Raw genomic sequence first — 16,920 nt, 5'->3', positions numbered from 1 at the left:
ATGAAGACCCTTCAAATCCACTTCAAACCTGAACTGGTCCATGAAAAATAGCGAGTTTGAAAATTTTGTGAAAAATTTCCAAATTGCTGCTGAACTTTGAAGCCCTCTGGTGTCTTCCAAAAGTAAAAACTCATAAATTTTATGATGCAAACATAAAGTAGACATATTGTATGTGAACCCAAAAATGTTTTATTTTGAATATCCATTTTCCTTACAAGCAGATAGCTTCAAAGTTAGAAAAATGCTAGATTTTCATTTTTTTCATCAAATTTTGGGATTTTTCACCAAGAAAGGATGCAAGTTACCATAAAAATTTTACCACTAAGTTAAAGTAGAATATGTCACGAAAAAACAATCTCGGAATCAGAATGATAACTAAAAGCATTCCAGAGTTATAAATGTTTAAAGTGACAGTGGTCAGATGTGCAAAAAACGCTCCAGTCCTTAAGGTATAAAATGGCCTGGTCCTTAAGGGGTTAAAATAGTGTGCCAGCAAAGATTCCACCCTGTGGTGTGAACAGGCGCTTAGGATTGTAAACTCATATAGACAGAGAGGTTACATTTCCATCACTATTGTATTCCCATGGTGAACTATACCAGCAGTTAGGTCTTGTGTGGTGATGTACACCGCAACAGAGGAGGATGGCGCCATATGCGCCAGTAATAACATTACCATGGTGACTGCAGCATGTCTGAGCGCACTCACACCTCATCTTATAGGACCACATGAAGACGGCTGGGACATACATGTAGGCAATGGAAGAAATGTATAGATTCCTCCTAGCCTGGCCTGCTTTCCCAGCAGGCCCCGGGGTTACCAAGGTAACACAGCTCCCAGTTCTCCCTCCTCCTCCCATGATGCACCGAGACGGCTCCAAGTCCCCCCAGTGCGCCGCCATGTTGTCGGAGTGATAGGCAGCGGTAGGGAGACGGCTCCGGGGGCTGAGAGAAACACTGACCCAATCTGACTCCATCCTCCCGCTCCGCCCGTGAGTATCGTGTCTACATGAGCACCGTACGGTGCCGTGAACGCCAGGCTTTCTCCAGACGACGCTATTTTGTGCTTTTACAGCTCCGGAAGGGGGAGACGGGTGTTAGAAAAGGGGCTGGTCTCCGGCTGAGGGTCCTCCCCCTGCCCATGTTTTGAGGCCTCTATTGTTACGGGAGCAGCCGAGGGGGGGTGCCGCGAATTAACGCGAGTACGTGCAATTAAACTGCTAGATTTTGACGTAAATGCTTTCGTGAATCGATGTTAGGATTACGAGCCCGGAGGGACGGCTGCTCAGAGAAGGCAGTGCTGGGGTGCTAGGCTGTGAGTATGGGAGTCAGGGATGTGGAGGCCCAGCCACTAGCCCGGTGTGGAATGTCCCTCTTTGTATACGTGTGTGTCCTCCTATTGTATATGGCTGGGGTGTTCCCATGATCCTCTGAGGGGGTGTTGGGGTTTTGCTCTGTATTGGGGTGAAGCAGATGTGTGGCCGGATTGGAGGAGACAGCTAGTGTGGGATAGACACGATCCTTTGTTACATCTACTGCTTAGTCTAAGCTGTGTGTTTATTGTGGGATAGAACTTTTATTTCCATAGCGCCAACATACACAGCGGTGCTTTACTAGCCAGAAACTCCAAATCTTGTCAGACATATAACATTCTGGTTACTAGCAAGGAAACAAAGGCCCTGCCCAGGAGAGCTCAGGCATTCTGTATGTTCCTAGGCTTCCATTCACACTGAAACCTCGCTTTGCTGCCACCCTCTCCATGCTTTGCTGCCACCCTCTCCATGCTTTGCTGCCACCCTCTCCATGCTTTGCTGCCACCCTCTCCATGCTTTGCTGCCACCCTCTCCATGCTTTGCTGCCACCCTCTCCATGCTTTGCTGCCACCCTCTCCATGCTTTGCTGCCACCCTCTCCATGCTTTGCTGCCACCCTCTCCATGCTTTGCTGCCACCCTCTCCATGCTTTGCTGCCATGGTGTCGCCCCATCTACATTCACGCCTCATTCCCCTGAGCCTACTGTCATTGCTCGAACACTCACTTCCTCTTTGCCCATATCTTGATGCCCAGTTTTGCCAAAAGTAGCCTCGTTCTCAGTCAGGAGCCAGATGGGCTACCAATCTAGAGAACCACTACCGCCATATTATGTGAGCTGTATATCGGGAAGCAATACTTGTGCCCTGATGGCACTGGATATATAGCTCTGCCATGTAACCGTAATACAGCAGTGTGAATAAGCCTCACCCACCGCTGGAGCCTGCCATGTTTAAGTCCTTCCACAGCATTTAAATCTTCCATGTGGCTCATTTCTGGGCATAGTCATGCCCTCTACCTGTTGGCACATGTCCTCTCCCTTCCTGAGCCACACTAAGTTTCTGGATATCTTTTAGTCCGGTCTTCCCAACCAGAGTGCCTCTAGTTATTGCAAAAGTAAATATTCCGGCATGCCCGGACAAAGGCTTTTCCGGGCATGCTGGGAGTTGTAGTTTTGCAACAACTTTAAGCACCCTGCTTGGAATTCACTGTTTTACTCCCTTCCTACTGTCATCAGCCTTCTGGCTTACAGCTATGAAGCGACAGTGCCCGTCCTCATCACACGATATGGCCCATTATAGCTATCATTCCCCCGCACAACTTAATTCACAAGATGTCGGCACTTCCAGCCTAGTAGATCATTTACAAATCTTTATTTTTATAGATACCCTAGACGGTAGGGCTGGGTGGTATATCGGTTCATACCGAAATTTTTGTGCTGCACGATATGAATTTTAACCCATACTGCAATACCGGTTGGGCCCCTACCCCTCAAAAATGAATGAATTATCAGCCGCAGCGCGCTGTCCCCACATCGGGGAACTAATCATATGTGACCCGCGAGCGCTGTTCTGCCCCCCCCCCCCCAATTAATTATTACCCCAGCGCTGTGCTGTCCCCATTGGGGTACTACTCACATATGTCACCCGCAAGCGCTGTCCTCCTGTTTGTTGCACCCGTCGGCGCTGACACTATACCAGTGGTCTTCAACCTCCAGATGTTGCAAAACTACAACTCCCAGCATGCCCGGACAGCCAACGGCTGTCCGGGCATGCTGTGAGTTGTAGTTTTGCAACATCTGGAGATCCGCAGGTTGAAGACCACTGCTCTAGACTGTATCCCTATACCCGGGCTGCAAAAGGTAAACAAAATAAACTTTAACTCACCTTCCCCGTCGGTCTGGACCAGCTTCCTAGGGAATGGAACTTCTGACAGCCGTCAGCCTATCACCGTCCGCAGCGATGTTCCGCTTCGGCCGGTAATAGGTTGAGCGCACTGTCATGTAAGAAGCCGGCTTCTTACATGACAGTGGGCTCAGCCTATCACCGGCTGAGGTGGAACATCGCTGCGGCCGGTGATAGGCTGACGGCTGTCCGACGTTCAAGTCCCCGGAAGAGCGTAAGGCCGACGTAGGAACATGCGTTAAAGTTTATTTTTGTTAACCTTTTGCAGCCCGGGCATAGGGATACAGTATAGAGTGTCAGCGCCGGCGGCCGCAACAAACAGGAGGACGAGGAGGGCAGCGCTTACGGGTGACGTGAGTAGTACCCCGAAAGCGCAGCGCTGGGCTAATATTTTTTATTTTTGGGGGGGGGGGGGGGAAATACCGTTATATACCGCGGAACCGCCATAAGTTACAAAATACCGCAAAACACATATTTGGCCATACCGCCCAGCCCTACTAGACGTTCACACATTTGTAGTAAAAACTGGTTCAGAGTTATGCGAAAACTATGAAGGTTGGACGACTTTTGGGAGCCAGGTAGCCATTGGTTGATTGGATGGATGTTTTTACTTTACCAGAGTCAGAAACACTGAGTATTTTCTATGCTTGGCACAGGCCTAAATATCACCATTACTACATGTAATGTACTGCAGGCCTGGACACATCCCAGTAACCTAATATGCCGCTGGTAGTTCTTATTTCCAGGTCACTAAAAAGTTATTTTAATGACATTCTACATTGTTTTCTTAGAGATTGTCTGTTGCATTTGCTACTTAACTATGTACAGAAATAATATATATGATGTGTCAATACTTTTGGTAATGGACATTGTCTTGTTGGTTCTGTGCACCAGCTCACAGGCCCAACCTGTTATTTTTTTATTCACATTTTAGTTTGTTGTTTTCTTGAAGGCTGAATTTTATACAACCATTCTAGCATGTCCCTTTCTAAAGCCAAAAATGGACCCCATTTGTTGGGATTAGTTCTTACATGTATTTATTTTTGTGTGTAATATGTTTTAGGCAGAATTATTGTAATCCCCAAAAAAGAATGTATTTCAGTGTTAGTCCAGGTCTGAAACACAGCTCTATTTTTGAAATTGCTATAAAGCCCCTTTTTGTACCAAAGTTCTGTTTCATGACAAAGGACTACCATTTATTTAGTAGTGTAAAGTTCTGGCAGAGTTCAATCACCACGTGGCAAATCTGTATGCAGTTTACCAAAAAAACAGGTTTGGCATGTGGAAATTGAGCTGCCAAAAAAGCATGTGGTTTTGCTGTGCAGCCCTCTAGGTATGTGTGAACCCGTCTTAAAATGGGTATGCTGGAGCCTTAATTTTGCATTGAGAAGAGCTCAGGATGGTATGGTATACTTCTGCCAAGCATTTCCTGTCCTTTTATCAACACTCAGCCGATCACAGGGCATAGTGGTTACCTGCCTTAACTATTGATTGGCTTACCAGACATTTTCTGTGTTTGTTGTTAATAGACCAAACCACTTCAGCAGGGGGATAAGGGGCAGGTGAGTACAGACTTTTTTTTTTTTTCTTCATATCAACCTGAGTGCCTTCAGTGTAATGTTGTGGCTCTGGAATACCCATTTAACATTATGGATAGTAGAAATATAAGTCTGTTTTGACATTTTTCTTTTTGGTAAAGTCGTGTAACTTTTACATTTTTGTAAATGTATGCTTTTTCAATTATTGTAATTAGTCACAACATACCTATTGACATTAGTAGAAAGACCTAAACCTAAGCCGCGTACATGCGTTTATTTATGCAAGTGTGACTCTGCCCTTAGGGTCACACTTGCACATTTTCTGCTGCAGATTGAATGTGAACGCACCTCCAGGGTATGTTCCTATATACGTAATCCACTGTGGAATATACGCTGTTGATTTACTGCAGACCCATTAAAATCAATGGGTAACAACAAAATCTGCTGTGCAGTTTCCGTGGTGGATTATGTACGTGTGAACGTGCTCTAAGATCAGTTTCCTGCATCAACCCTTCCTGGGTATTAGATCTGCTCAGGAAAATGTTTAGGGGAAAATAGCTTTTCTCGTTGTAAACTTAGGGCAACACGGCTAGTGACATGGAGAGGCATTTATCAAAACTGAACTTGCTTTCAGTTGAGTTTAGATTTAAAAAAAAAAAAAAAAAAGTTGCGGGCAAAGTGACATCCATGCGCCAAATAGTCCCCGCTGAACTGCTGTTTAAATGTCCCAGAGCACAGGCGGGCCATGCGACAGTTGTATTAACAGTCGCACAGACCGTAATACAATTGTCGCATGGAGTGATATAGGGCAGGGTTGAATTGTCCTGTGATTTCTTCTATATCTGGTCCATGCAACTTTTTGCAGAAAAGTCGCACATGAGAAGTTATTGACCTGCACAAAGTGATCGAAATCAGAAAATTACAGTGTAAATGAAATGTTGCAGGAAAAGTCACACGGACCAGCCTGTGACTTTTCCTGTGACAAAGTTAGACGAAGAAAGCAGTCTAAATTGTTTGGTCAATTCCCCTCATGGTGTCTTGTGGGTGACACCTTCGCAGTCTAGCTTAAACATATATATATATATATATATATATATATATATATATATATATATAATATTTTTTTTTTTTTTGCTTTCCACTTAGCAAAGCCCATAGGCCCTGTTGATGCCACCCAGCTCATCAGTATTCATCTCCTTCTCCTTGATGAGCTTGGCAGCATGAACGGGTCACATGCCAGTGTCAGAGGTACAGATAGTTTTCAAACCCTCCTGCAGTGCAGTTAGGTTTAGTTGCATGTTGAAACATTGTGCTATATCTCATGAACAGCTAAATGGATTGGGGTAAGGAATACACAATTTTACTCAGGATCTCCCACATTAACCACCTGTACGTTCAGGTTAGTGGGGTTGATCCGTCTGTCGGTTTCCCTGTAATCTTTCTGACCCCTCAATGATTGGTTGGGATCCCACTAATGCTATGGAGAAGAGCATGGCCTAGATTGTATAGAACTACTTACAAAGTTCTCGATCGATTTCTTTAAAGATCACAAAAGTGTCAGTTAGTTAAAAAAAAAATATAATTTGCATCAAACTTTTGCACAAAGTACAAATGCAGATGAATAGTGGCTCAGCCTATTCTTGTGTAGCTTCATAAAATGAATGCTGATCGCAGCATGGAGGAAGTGGAACATAAGGGTGCGTGCCCGTGTGTCAGGGTCACAGGGATTTCCTGTAATGCTTTCTCCGCCTGTACAGTGTATGGGCACAGAGACCAGGTTCCATTTAAATAGAAGCTGTCACATTGAAAAAGCAGTGAAATCTGAAGGCATCTTGCTATAAAGCAGAAGGAGCTGAGTTGATCAATATATAGTTTTGTGAGGAAATTTCAGGATTACTTTTCATTAATACATAGAAATCTCATTTAAAATCTATGCAGTCATTTGTGCGGTCAGTTGCTGAGTAAGACCGCCCTCATGACTACTTAGCCCAGAATGAACATATATTTACATGAAAGAATAAGTTTCCTGGAAATTTTCCCTCAAAATGATCAATCAGCTAAATTCAACAATAAAGATATTTAAGAGAATTTAGGAACGGCATACATTTTCTTTGTAAAAATGAAACACTAACGTGTGTACTAGAGATCGACCGATTATCGGTTTGGCCGATATTGGGCGATATTCACGATTTTGGACATTATCGGTATTGGCAATTACCGATAATGCCCCCCGCCCCGGGCCAGAGGCCGCTGCCCCATTGCCTTCCCCCATCCCCGGTTTTATAATTACCTGTGCCCGTGGTTCGCGCTACGTCTGACTCCTGCGACGCCCTGCGTGCTCCGCAGCGCAATGACGAGTGACTTCCTCAACGCGACGTCACCGTCAGTGCGCACAATGACAGCTCAGGACGCCGGCGGAGCCAGAAGTAGCGCAGACCCCGGGAACAGGAAATTATAAAACCAGGGATGGGGGAGGCAATGGGGCAGCGGCGGTGGTGGTTGGACTAGGGAGGACCCCAGGACAGGAAGGGGGAGAGAAGCGGGTGGCGGTCTCTGGCCCAGCAAAAGCCCCTGCAGTTCATTGATTTAAAGCACCAGCTTTAAATGGGCACTCTCATTGAAACAATTTTTTGCTATTGCACTCCTTATGGTAAATGAAAAATATTTCTAATATACTTTGTTTTAAAAAAATGAAGTTTTCTATGTTTTATTTGTGCTTATTTTGAGCACATTTTCCCCGAACTCATACACACTTTGGACCAAAGTCCGAACACAGGAAGTGCCACCTGGAGTGCTGAGGGGGAGGGGGGGGGGGTGTCCAGCTAACAGCATATGGCTGTTATGTGTGAGAGGTGCTATGATTGGATGAGGCTGGACCCCCCCTCAGCACTCCAGGCGGCACTTCCTGTGTTCGGACTTTGGTACAAAGTCTGTGTATGAGATGGGGGAAAATGTGCTCTTGAGCTTTTTTTAAGCACAAATAAAACATAGAAAACTTCAATTTTTTTAAACAAAGTATTACAAATATTTTTCATTTACTATAAGGAGTGCAATAGCAAAAATTAGTTTTAATGAGAGTGACCCTTTAAATCATTGATCTGCGGGGCCGGGTGGGGGGGAAATATACCGATATTCCGGTATAAGTTATCGGCTATCGGCCTAAAAGGTGACAGATTATTGGTATCGGCCCTAAAAAATCGATATCGGTCGATCCCTAGTGTGTACCTTTTAGAATAATGCCCCAACTAAGTATCTAATGTCATGCAAAACACCCTGTCTAAGCCAGAGTGAAATTATTTTACATCAAGAATAGGAAAGTATTAAATAAAACATATAACTTCTAGCCTGGTTCTGAAAAAGCCAAGCCCCGTTCACAAACAGTGTAAAAATCAGCTGTAGGTGTCTTGTGGATTTTGATGTCCACAGCATGCTTGATCCATTTTGTTAGTGTCTGAAAATGCATTGGGGCAGGGGCAAGTAGAGAAATAATAAAAATAAAAAAAATAATAATAATTTACCCCCTCTCTACTTCTGGTCCAGCACCATTACTTTGAAGTCCCTGACAGAAGGTTGCCACACCACTGTGCAGAGGATGCTGCAGCCAGTCACTGTCATCTGCGATGATGTGAAAGTCAAAAAGCGTGTGACCATAGTGTATCGGGGGGGACTTCAGTGCAATTGTAAACTAAGAAAGATACATTTGGTCTGAATTCGATGGATTTCTATCCATATGATTTTCTGAAGGTGTACTACAGCCCCTCCAGTAATGTTTTTTTTTTCTCCAGGGGGCATAGAATTGTGTGTATTTAAATTCATGAGGCCATCGGTGAACTATCCAGCTGTCCTCATACATGTTTGTATGTGAGACAATACTGTTTGGCTCACAATATCAGCATTGTGTGTGTCGTCTTATTCGATCAATATAAATTGTAAACTCGCCATTATGGATCTGGGGGGCATGCAGCCACATCTGAGGCAGAAAGCAGTGACTTGAATAGGAACTGTCCTGGGAAGTCTGAATGCGAGTCACTTTTATTTAAAGCTACCATCTCAATTGAGGCATAATGGTGACAAGGCGTAGGCTACATTGAGATATAGCATAGCATTGATCAGTGTTATCGGTGCTCGATTGCTTCAGGCTGCTGAAGCATACTGGAGCACCGAGAGCGGCGTTCGGGATAGCACCATGGCCATAAAGTTTTTTTTTTCAACACAGGGTGCCTCCAGTTGTTTCACCACTACAACTCCCAGCATGCCCTGACAGCCAATAGATGTCAGGGCAAGCTGAGAATTGTAGTGGTGAAACAGCGGGAGGCACCCTGTATAGATGAGCTAAGGTAAGTGAGCAAACTATAAGGTAGACAAAAAGGCATTTCTCGGATAATCAAAAAATTCAAAGGCAGGGAGGGGGTTAGGGATAGATGGGCAATGGGTCGGGACATAAAAAAAAAAAAAAAAAAAAATAAAAGATGGTGGGAGTTACTCTTCAAAGGAACTGCAAATCTGTGTATAACACACCTTGGTTTCTTTTGTAAACCAAAAGTTGCAAATTTTAAACTGAGACAAATCCTGCAACAAATTAACCCCTTTTTAAACCCCAAAAAACATGTCAAACCTTTGGTAAATACTTGCCTTGTTGCCGCAGGCCGTAAATCAGAGAGCCCCATTCCTGGACACTTCTCCCCACTTTATCTCTGATCCTCCTCAGTATAGTGTCAGGTGGTCGGGGGTCCCCTCACATGGTACCCGAGGTCTCTGTCAGGCCGCCCGGTAACTCTCCTCAATGTCTCCACAGTTCTGCTCTAGTTTCCTGTGCCCGCCGGGAGTTGTAGTCCCCTTCCAGCTCCTCAGTCAGTTCAGTGCGGCCTGGACTACACTTCCTAGAGACACTGTGCGGCTGGACGTTTCTCTACGCCATCACGCATTGGAGTTGGTTGCTATGAAAACGATATTGCTGTATGTTAAAAATTCATATAATAAAAAAACACCGGTATTCGGTATGAACTGGTATACCGCCCAGCACTAGTTAGGTCACAGCCAGGCTTTGGCACCAGCTTATCCCCTCTGAGCAAAAGCATGATTTGTCAAAAATTCAGCAAGCCCGACCTTCTCTCCACCAACCTTAAACAGTCGGCTATACCCCCATGCCGTACAGATGACCTGAGTATAAAGTGTACCTTTAGATACTGTAGTCCATAGACTGTGTTTGTGAGAGTCCCCCCCCCTCCTTGTGACCATAGGCATCCAGAGGTCAAGTTACTATGGCTGCCAGTGGCTTAATAAAATTGTTCCCTATATATTGGGCCTGTGTCAGAAGCATTACCGGTAGTTATGCTGTAGAGTGCTATTTATGCCAAAGCATTATACATGTGATGCTGTTTCAAGTACACTAGTATGACAAAAAAAAAAAAGTAAAATGACATAAAATAAATAAATAAATAAAATTAAAAAAACTTGCCCAAATTTTTTTTAATTGTAATTTTTTTTCAAATCTTAAACATACATATTTGGTAACGCTACAAATAGTAGGAGACAAACTATTTATACTAGCACATACTAAAGATTAAAATTTTTGGTCACATAGTCCAGCCATACCCTCACGATAGATCCGTGGAGGAAGACTTTGGGCACCACGCTGGTCAGTTTTGTGAAGGGACTGTAGAGTGATAGTGAGTACTGCAGCCTCTATTGTGTAAGTGTGCTCGTACTAGCACGTTGTACTTTTATAGCAGCTGTACTACAGAAGGAACAGGTGAAGTTCACTATGTTATTTCAATTGGTGGAGCCCCTAGAGATTTGACCCCACACAAATCATAGTGATGGCATATCCTAAACACTTTGCACCACAGGCATCTAGAAGCTATATTTTTATGTTTATTCCTTTGTTGGTGGTGACTGCTGTAAGAGTCCTTTTTGTGGTTAAATTATACGTTTTAATGCACTTGTCCTGGTTAGGTCATGTGCGGCAGGTCCCGGGTGCTGATAGCAGCCAGGGTAGTGCTGGTAATGGCAGACATTCGTGATCGTGCGGATGTCCGCCATTAATCCCTCAGATGCCATGATCAATACAGATCATGGCATCTGCGGCAGTGCGGTCAATAAAATGGAAGAGCAGATCGACCGCAGCCAGCATCCGATCATCCATAATGGCGGACCAAGGTCACCTCGCCTGCCTCCGTCTGTCTTCCGGCGTCTCCTGCTCTGGTCTGAGATGAAACAGACCAGTGCAGTAGATGATCGATAACACTGATCAGTGCTATGCCCTAGGCATAGCACAGAACAGTATTAGCAATCGAATGATTGCTATAAATAGTCCCCTATGGGGACTATTAAAGTGGAAAATAATGTGAAAAATCCTCTCCCCCAATAAAAATGTAAATTGTCCCTTTTTTACCCCATTAAAAAAAAAAAAAAAATTTAAGAAAATAAATAAATCATTTTTATAAACATATTTGGTATCGTACGGTGAATGGTGTGAACGTAAACAAAAAGTTCAAAATTGCTGCTTTAAAAAAAAAATTATTACATTTTATTCCCCATAAAATTGATAAATGTATTAAGTTTTACAAATTCAAATGTGGTATCAATAAAGTACAGATCACGGCGCAAAAAAATGAGCCCTCATACTGCCACTTATACGGAAAAATAAGTTATAGGTCGTTAAAAAGTTTGCGATTTTTTTATTTTAAAGCGGTACAATAATAGAAAAGTGTGTAATCATTGGTAACATTTAAATCATATTGACCCACAGAATGAAGAAAACATGTTTATTTTACCATAAAGTGTACAGCGTGAAAACAAAACCTTCCAAAATTAGGAATATTGCCGTTTTCCTATCAATTTCCCCACACAAATAGTATGTTTTTTTTTTTTTTTTGTTGCGCCATACATTTTATGGTAAAATGAGTGATGTCATTACAAAGACAACTGGTCGCTTAAAAAACAAGCCCTCATACTAGTCTGTGGATGAAAATATAAAAATTATGATTTTTAGAAGGCGAGGAGGAGGAGGAAACTAAAACGTAAAAATAGAATTGTCCTTAAAGCGTACCCGTCAGATCCAACAAAAAAATTATTTAAATATATCACTCCGTATCTAATCCTGACCATGTACATCTAATTTTTATGTGTTTAGCACCTTTATTTACTTTTTGTTACACTTTTTTAACTTAGCTCACTAGTCTGAATTCCTCTCAAAGGGAGGGGGCGTGGCCTCACTGTGCAGGTCTCCACCCCCTCCCTCAGTATATGCTCTGCTCACATCTCCCCTAGAATTTTTCCTCCAGCTGTGAGCCCTGCGCTCACAGCTGGCAATCAAGGAAGTGTGTCCATGACATAGGTGATGACGCATGGACACAGTAGGACTAGTATGTGTCCAAGCAGGCAGGGGGGCAGTTCTTTGACTGGCTTTTTCAGTATGAAATACTGAAAATGTTCTAATGAAAGCAATTGCAAAAGCTACAACATAACAAAAAAGTTTTTGTATCTGACAGTGCCCATTTAAGGCCCAAATGGGCTGAGTCCTTAAGGGGTTAAGTGAGGATGACACCACAGGAAAAATGTTATACAAAAGCAAAGCTAGAATCATGAGGAGTACTAGCATCCTGTGAACAGGCACCTATCACACTATCCACCCCCTTTCAAAGCCACTTTAGCCAATGTGCGTCAGCTGGAGATTTATCGAAGCTTTGGATTACTGAAAACAGACGTGCAGGCATTGGTTCTAACTGTGTTATCCCTACTTCAAGTTAATTGACAAGAGGCACTACTGGCTAGGAGTTAACAGTCATAGAACAGAGAAAAATACTGCTGCTCTCTATTTTAAAGCTCTTATTGGGAGCGCCTGAGCATGACCACATTCCATATCGGAGGCCACACTTTGTTTGCCCCTGTGCTCATACCCTAAGGCGGCGTTCACACGCCTGAAATTCTGCACTGAATTGTGCAAAAAAATTCTGCTTGAATTTATAGCCAATACACTATAATGGGATTCTGTTGTCAAATTCACACAACAGAATTTCTGCTGCAGGAATTCGCTAGAAGTTCATGCAGAATGTTCATGCAGAATTCAGTGCAGAAATTCTGTCGTGCGAACTCCTAAGGCTATGTTCACATTGCAAAATTTCTGCATGAAAATTCTGCAATAAATGAATTGCCCATTCACTTCAATGGAATTCCTGCTACGGAAATTCTGCTGTGTGATGGGACAGCAGAATCCCATTGAAGTGTATTGGCTATAAATCTAAACAGAATTTTCATGCAGAATACCATGCGGAAATTCCGGCATGTGCACATAGCCTAAGGCTCATTCACAAATTGCAGTTTTGGTCAGTTTTGGACCGGGAGCGCTGCCGATAGCAGCCAGTAGAGGAGGGGTTAATTTCCCTTCCTCTCAGCTCTGTTTGCCCACCACGTTCAGTCAGCGGGCAGAGCTGTGAGAAAGAGCCAGGGACTACCCCCCCCCACCCCCCTGCCGAGATCTGTGGCCCTCAAAGCTGAAGAACTGTCCTCCTGTGTCCAGTATTTCACGGTCACACCAACAGTTCATCACCCACCACCCTGATTCACTTTTGGCTAGGCCCAAAGAATGGTACGTCATCAATGCAGCTGAAATGAGGACATTTTGGGGCCTCGTGCTGCATATGGGCCTGGTCAAAAAAGCAAGTGTTGGGCAGTACTGGAGCGGGGACGTCCTCTACCAGACCCTGCTTTACAGTATGGTCATGGCATGGAGGCGGTTCGAGGCCATTCGGAAAATCCTCCGTTACACTGATAATGCGGCATGTCCCATACCCTCCCCCCCCGAAGTGATCACGCTTATGACTGACTTTACAAAGTGGGGCCGGTAATCGATCACTACATATGCCTACGTACCCCTCAGGGAGCTCTCTGTAGATGAGTCTCTTATCAGTTTTAAGGGGAAACTCCTCTTCCGCCACTATATTCCCTCGAAGCGGGCACGGTATGGCGTGAAACTCTACAAACTTTGTGAGAGTACCTCCTGGTACACTTAAAAGTTTAGAGTATATGAGGGACGAGATTCCCGTATTGAACCCCCAGAATGTCCCCCCACTCTGGGTGTTAGCGGGAAAATCGTTTGGCACCTTGTGCACCCATTGCCGGATAAGGGTTACCACCTTTACGTTGACAACTTTTTTACCAGCATCCCTCTCTTCACATCCCTTGCCACCCGATCTACGTCCGCTTGTGGGACCGTGCGGAAGCCTCTCTCTAAATTTTGTTAAGATGCCTATGCCCAAGGGTTAGTCCCGTGCTCTTACCCATGAAAACCTGTTGCTGGTCAGGTATAAGGATAAGAGGGATGTCCTAAGGCTGACCACTATTCATGGTAACGGCAGCACCCCTGACCCTGTGCGAGGTACCACAACAACGGTCCTCAAGCATGATTGTATTCTGGGCTACAATCAGTATATGGGGGGAGTTGATCTCTCTGATCAAGTCCTTAAGCCATACGTTGCCATGCGCAAAACCATGGGTATGGTACAAAAAAGTTTTGGTCTACTTGGTACAGGTTGCCATGTACAACTCTTTTGTACTGTCCCAGCACGCTGGCAACATAGGGACATTCCTCCAGTTCCTAGAAGAAGTCCTAAAGGTCCTGATCTTTGGTGACCAACAAAAAAGCAGGCCGGAGTTCCCAAGGAACTGAAGTTATAGGTGCCAGGATCGTCCCAGGCCAACACTTTCCAGGTGAAGTCCCCCACACTGGAAAGAAGGGACCATCCCAGAATAGATGTAGAGTGTGTTACAAGAGGGGGATACGGAAGGACCCCACCACTCAATGGGACACTTGCCCCGATCATTCGGGCCTCTGCATTAAAAACCGCTTCATACTTCAATGGAGCACTAAATCTTCCATTTGAGGCAACAGGTTAGGGACGGCCACACAAATCACATTCCCAGAATGATGATTCAGAGCAAAGGGTTTGGGGTGGGCATATAATTTTTTTTTTTTTTTAGCTATGCTCTGGGTCATCATTCTGGGAACATAACTTATGTTATCATTTAATGGCACACCGTACCCCACTTTAGTAACTTGGTGTACCCAATGTAACGCTCCTTAAGGGGGGGGGGGGTCCCGCTGTTCTGGCTCCATAGGCAGCTATGTAAATGCTCAAAGCCCTGACTGTTTACGTCCAGATATGAGGTATGTCCTTCAACAAAATGTATTTACAAATTTACGGTGACATTTTCTCCTATTATCACTTGTGAAAATGAAAAATTTGGGGTAACCCCAGCATTTAAGTGTAAAAAATCAAATTTTTCCTTTTCACATCCCAATTTAATGAACATTTATAAAACACCTGTGGGGTGTTAAGGCTCACTGTACCCCTTGTTACCTTCCCTGAGGGGTGTAGTTTCCAATATGGTATGCCATGTGTTTTTTTTTTTTTTTTGCTGTTCTGACACCATAGGGTCCTCCTAAATGCAACATTTTGGAGATTTAGGACATTTAACGCTTACTGAATGTCATTTTGCATACTTTGAGGGGTGCAGTTTTTATAATGGGGTAATATATAGGGTATTTCTAATATGAAGACCCTTCAAATCCACTTCAAAACTGAACTGGTCCCTGAAAAATTCCGATTTAGAAAATGTTGGGAAAAATTGGAAAATTACTGCTGAGCTTTGAAGCCCTCTGATGTCTATTTTCCTCACAAGCAGAGAGCTTCAAAGTTAGAAAAATGCAAAATTTTCAAATTTTTCATGAAATTTAGAAATTTTTTACCAAGAAATTATGCAAGTATCGGCGAAAATTTACCACTTTGTTAAAGTATAAACATTTTTTTTGGACTTGTAGGGTTTTCTTATTAGAAATACCCCACAAATTACCCCATTATAAAAACTGCACCCCTCAAAGTATTCAAAATGACATTCAGTAAGTGTGTTAACCCTTTAGGTGTTTCACAGGAATAGCAGCAAAGTGAAAGAGAAAATTCAAAATCTTCATTTTTTTACACTCGCATGTTCTTGTAGACCCAGTTTTTTAATTTTTACAAGGGGTAAAAGGAGAAAAATCCTCTTAAAATTTGTAACCCAATTTCTCTCGAGTAAGGAAATACCTCATATGTGTATGTCAAGTGTTCGGCGGGCGCAGTAGAGGGCTCAGAAGGGAAGGAGCGACAGTGTGATTTTGGAGAGTGAGTTTTTCTGAAATGGTTTTTGGGGAGCATGTCACATTTAGGAAGCCCCTATGGTGCCAGAACAGCAGAAAACCCCCCACATGGCATACCATTTTGGAAACTACGCCCCTCAAGGCACGTAACAAGGGGTCCAGTGAGCCTTAATACCCCACATGTGTTTGATGACTTTTCGTTAAAGTCGGATGCACTAAAGTGCAGGTTTTTTTTTTTAACCAAATTTACCATTTTTATAAAGGGTAATGGGAGAAAATGCCCCCCAAAATTTGTAACCCCATCACTTCTGAGTATGGAAATACCCCATAGTAGGATGTAAAATGCTCTGCGGGCGAACTACAATGCTCAGAAGAGGAGTCATATTTGGCTTTTGGAAAGTTTTGCTGAAATGGTTTTGGGGGGGGGGGGGGGGGGCATGTCGCATTTAGGAAGCCCCTATGGTGCCAGACCAGCAAAAATACCCACATGGCATACTATTTTGGAAACTACACCCATTAAGGAACGTAACAAGGGGTAGTGTGAGCCTTAACACCTCACAGGTATTTCACGACTTTTTGTTAAAGTTGGATGTGTAAATGAAGAAAGTTTTTTTTTTTTTCACTAAAATAGTTTTCCCCCCCAAAATTTTACATTTTTACAAGGGGTAATAGGAGAAAATTACCCCCAAAATTTGTAACCCCATTTCTGCTTAGTATGGAAATACCCCATGTGTGGACGTCAAGTGCTCTGCGGTGGAACTACAATGCTCAGAAGAGGAGGAGCGCCATTGAACTTTTGAAGAGTGAATTTGTTTGGAATGGAAGTCAGGGGCCATGTGCGTTTACAAAGTCCCTCGTGGTGCCAGAACGGTGTACCCCCCCACATGTGACCCCATTTTGGAAACTACACCCCTCACAGAATTTAATAAGGGGTGCAGTGAGCATTTACACCCCACTGGCATTTGACAGATCTTTGGAACAGTGGGCTGAGCAAGTGAAAAATAGAAATTTTCATTTTCACCGACCACTGTTCC

The 16,920-nt window shown here is 43.7% G+C and overlaps 1 protein-coding gene across 7 annotated transcripts in view; it reads left to right on the top strand.

Annotated features, from left to right (window-relative positions):
- The first annotated feature begins 852 nt into the window (after positions 1-852).
- The window catches only part of PUM1 (pumilio RNA binding family member 1), a 60,735-nt gene continuing 44,667 nt past the window's right edge, over positions 853-16,920 (top strand). For 5 of the 7 annotated variants that reach the window (XM_056557304.1, XM_056557303.1, XM_056557302.1 and 2 more), the window contains exon 1: positions 853-989. The gene's annotated coding sequence lies outside the window, so the exon portion shown is untranslated. Of the gene's footprint in view, positions 990-1,114; positions 1,313-16,920 lie in introns of those variants that run through there. The other 2 variants (XM_056557300.1, XM_056557299.1) reach the window with 2 other exon arrangements.

The sequence above is a fragment of the Hyla sarda genome, chromosome 2 (assembly GCF_029499605.1).
Source record: "Hyla sarda isolate aHylSar1 chromosome 2, aHylSar1.hap1, whole genome shotgun sequence".
In the NCBI taxonomy this organism is placed as follows: domain Eukaryota; kingdom Metazoa; phylum Chordata; class Amphibia; order Anura; family Hylidae; genus Hyla; species Hyla sarda.
The sequence above is the reverse complement of the archived record's forward strand: the minus strand, read 5'-3'. Positions and strand labels throughout refer to the sequence as shown.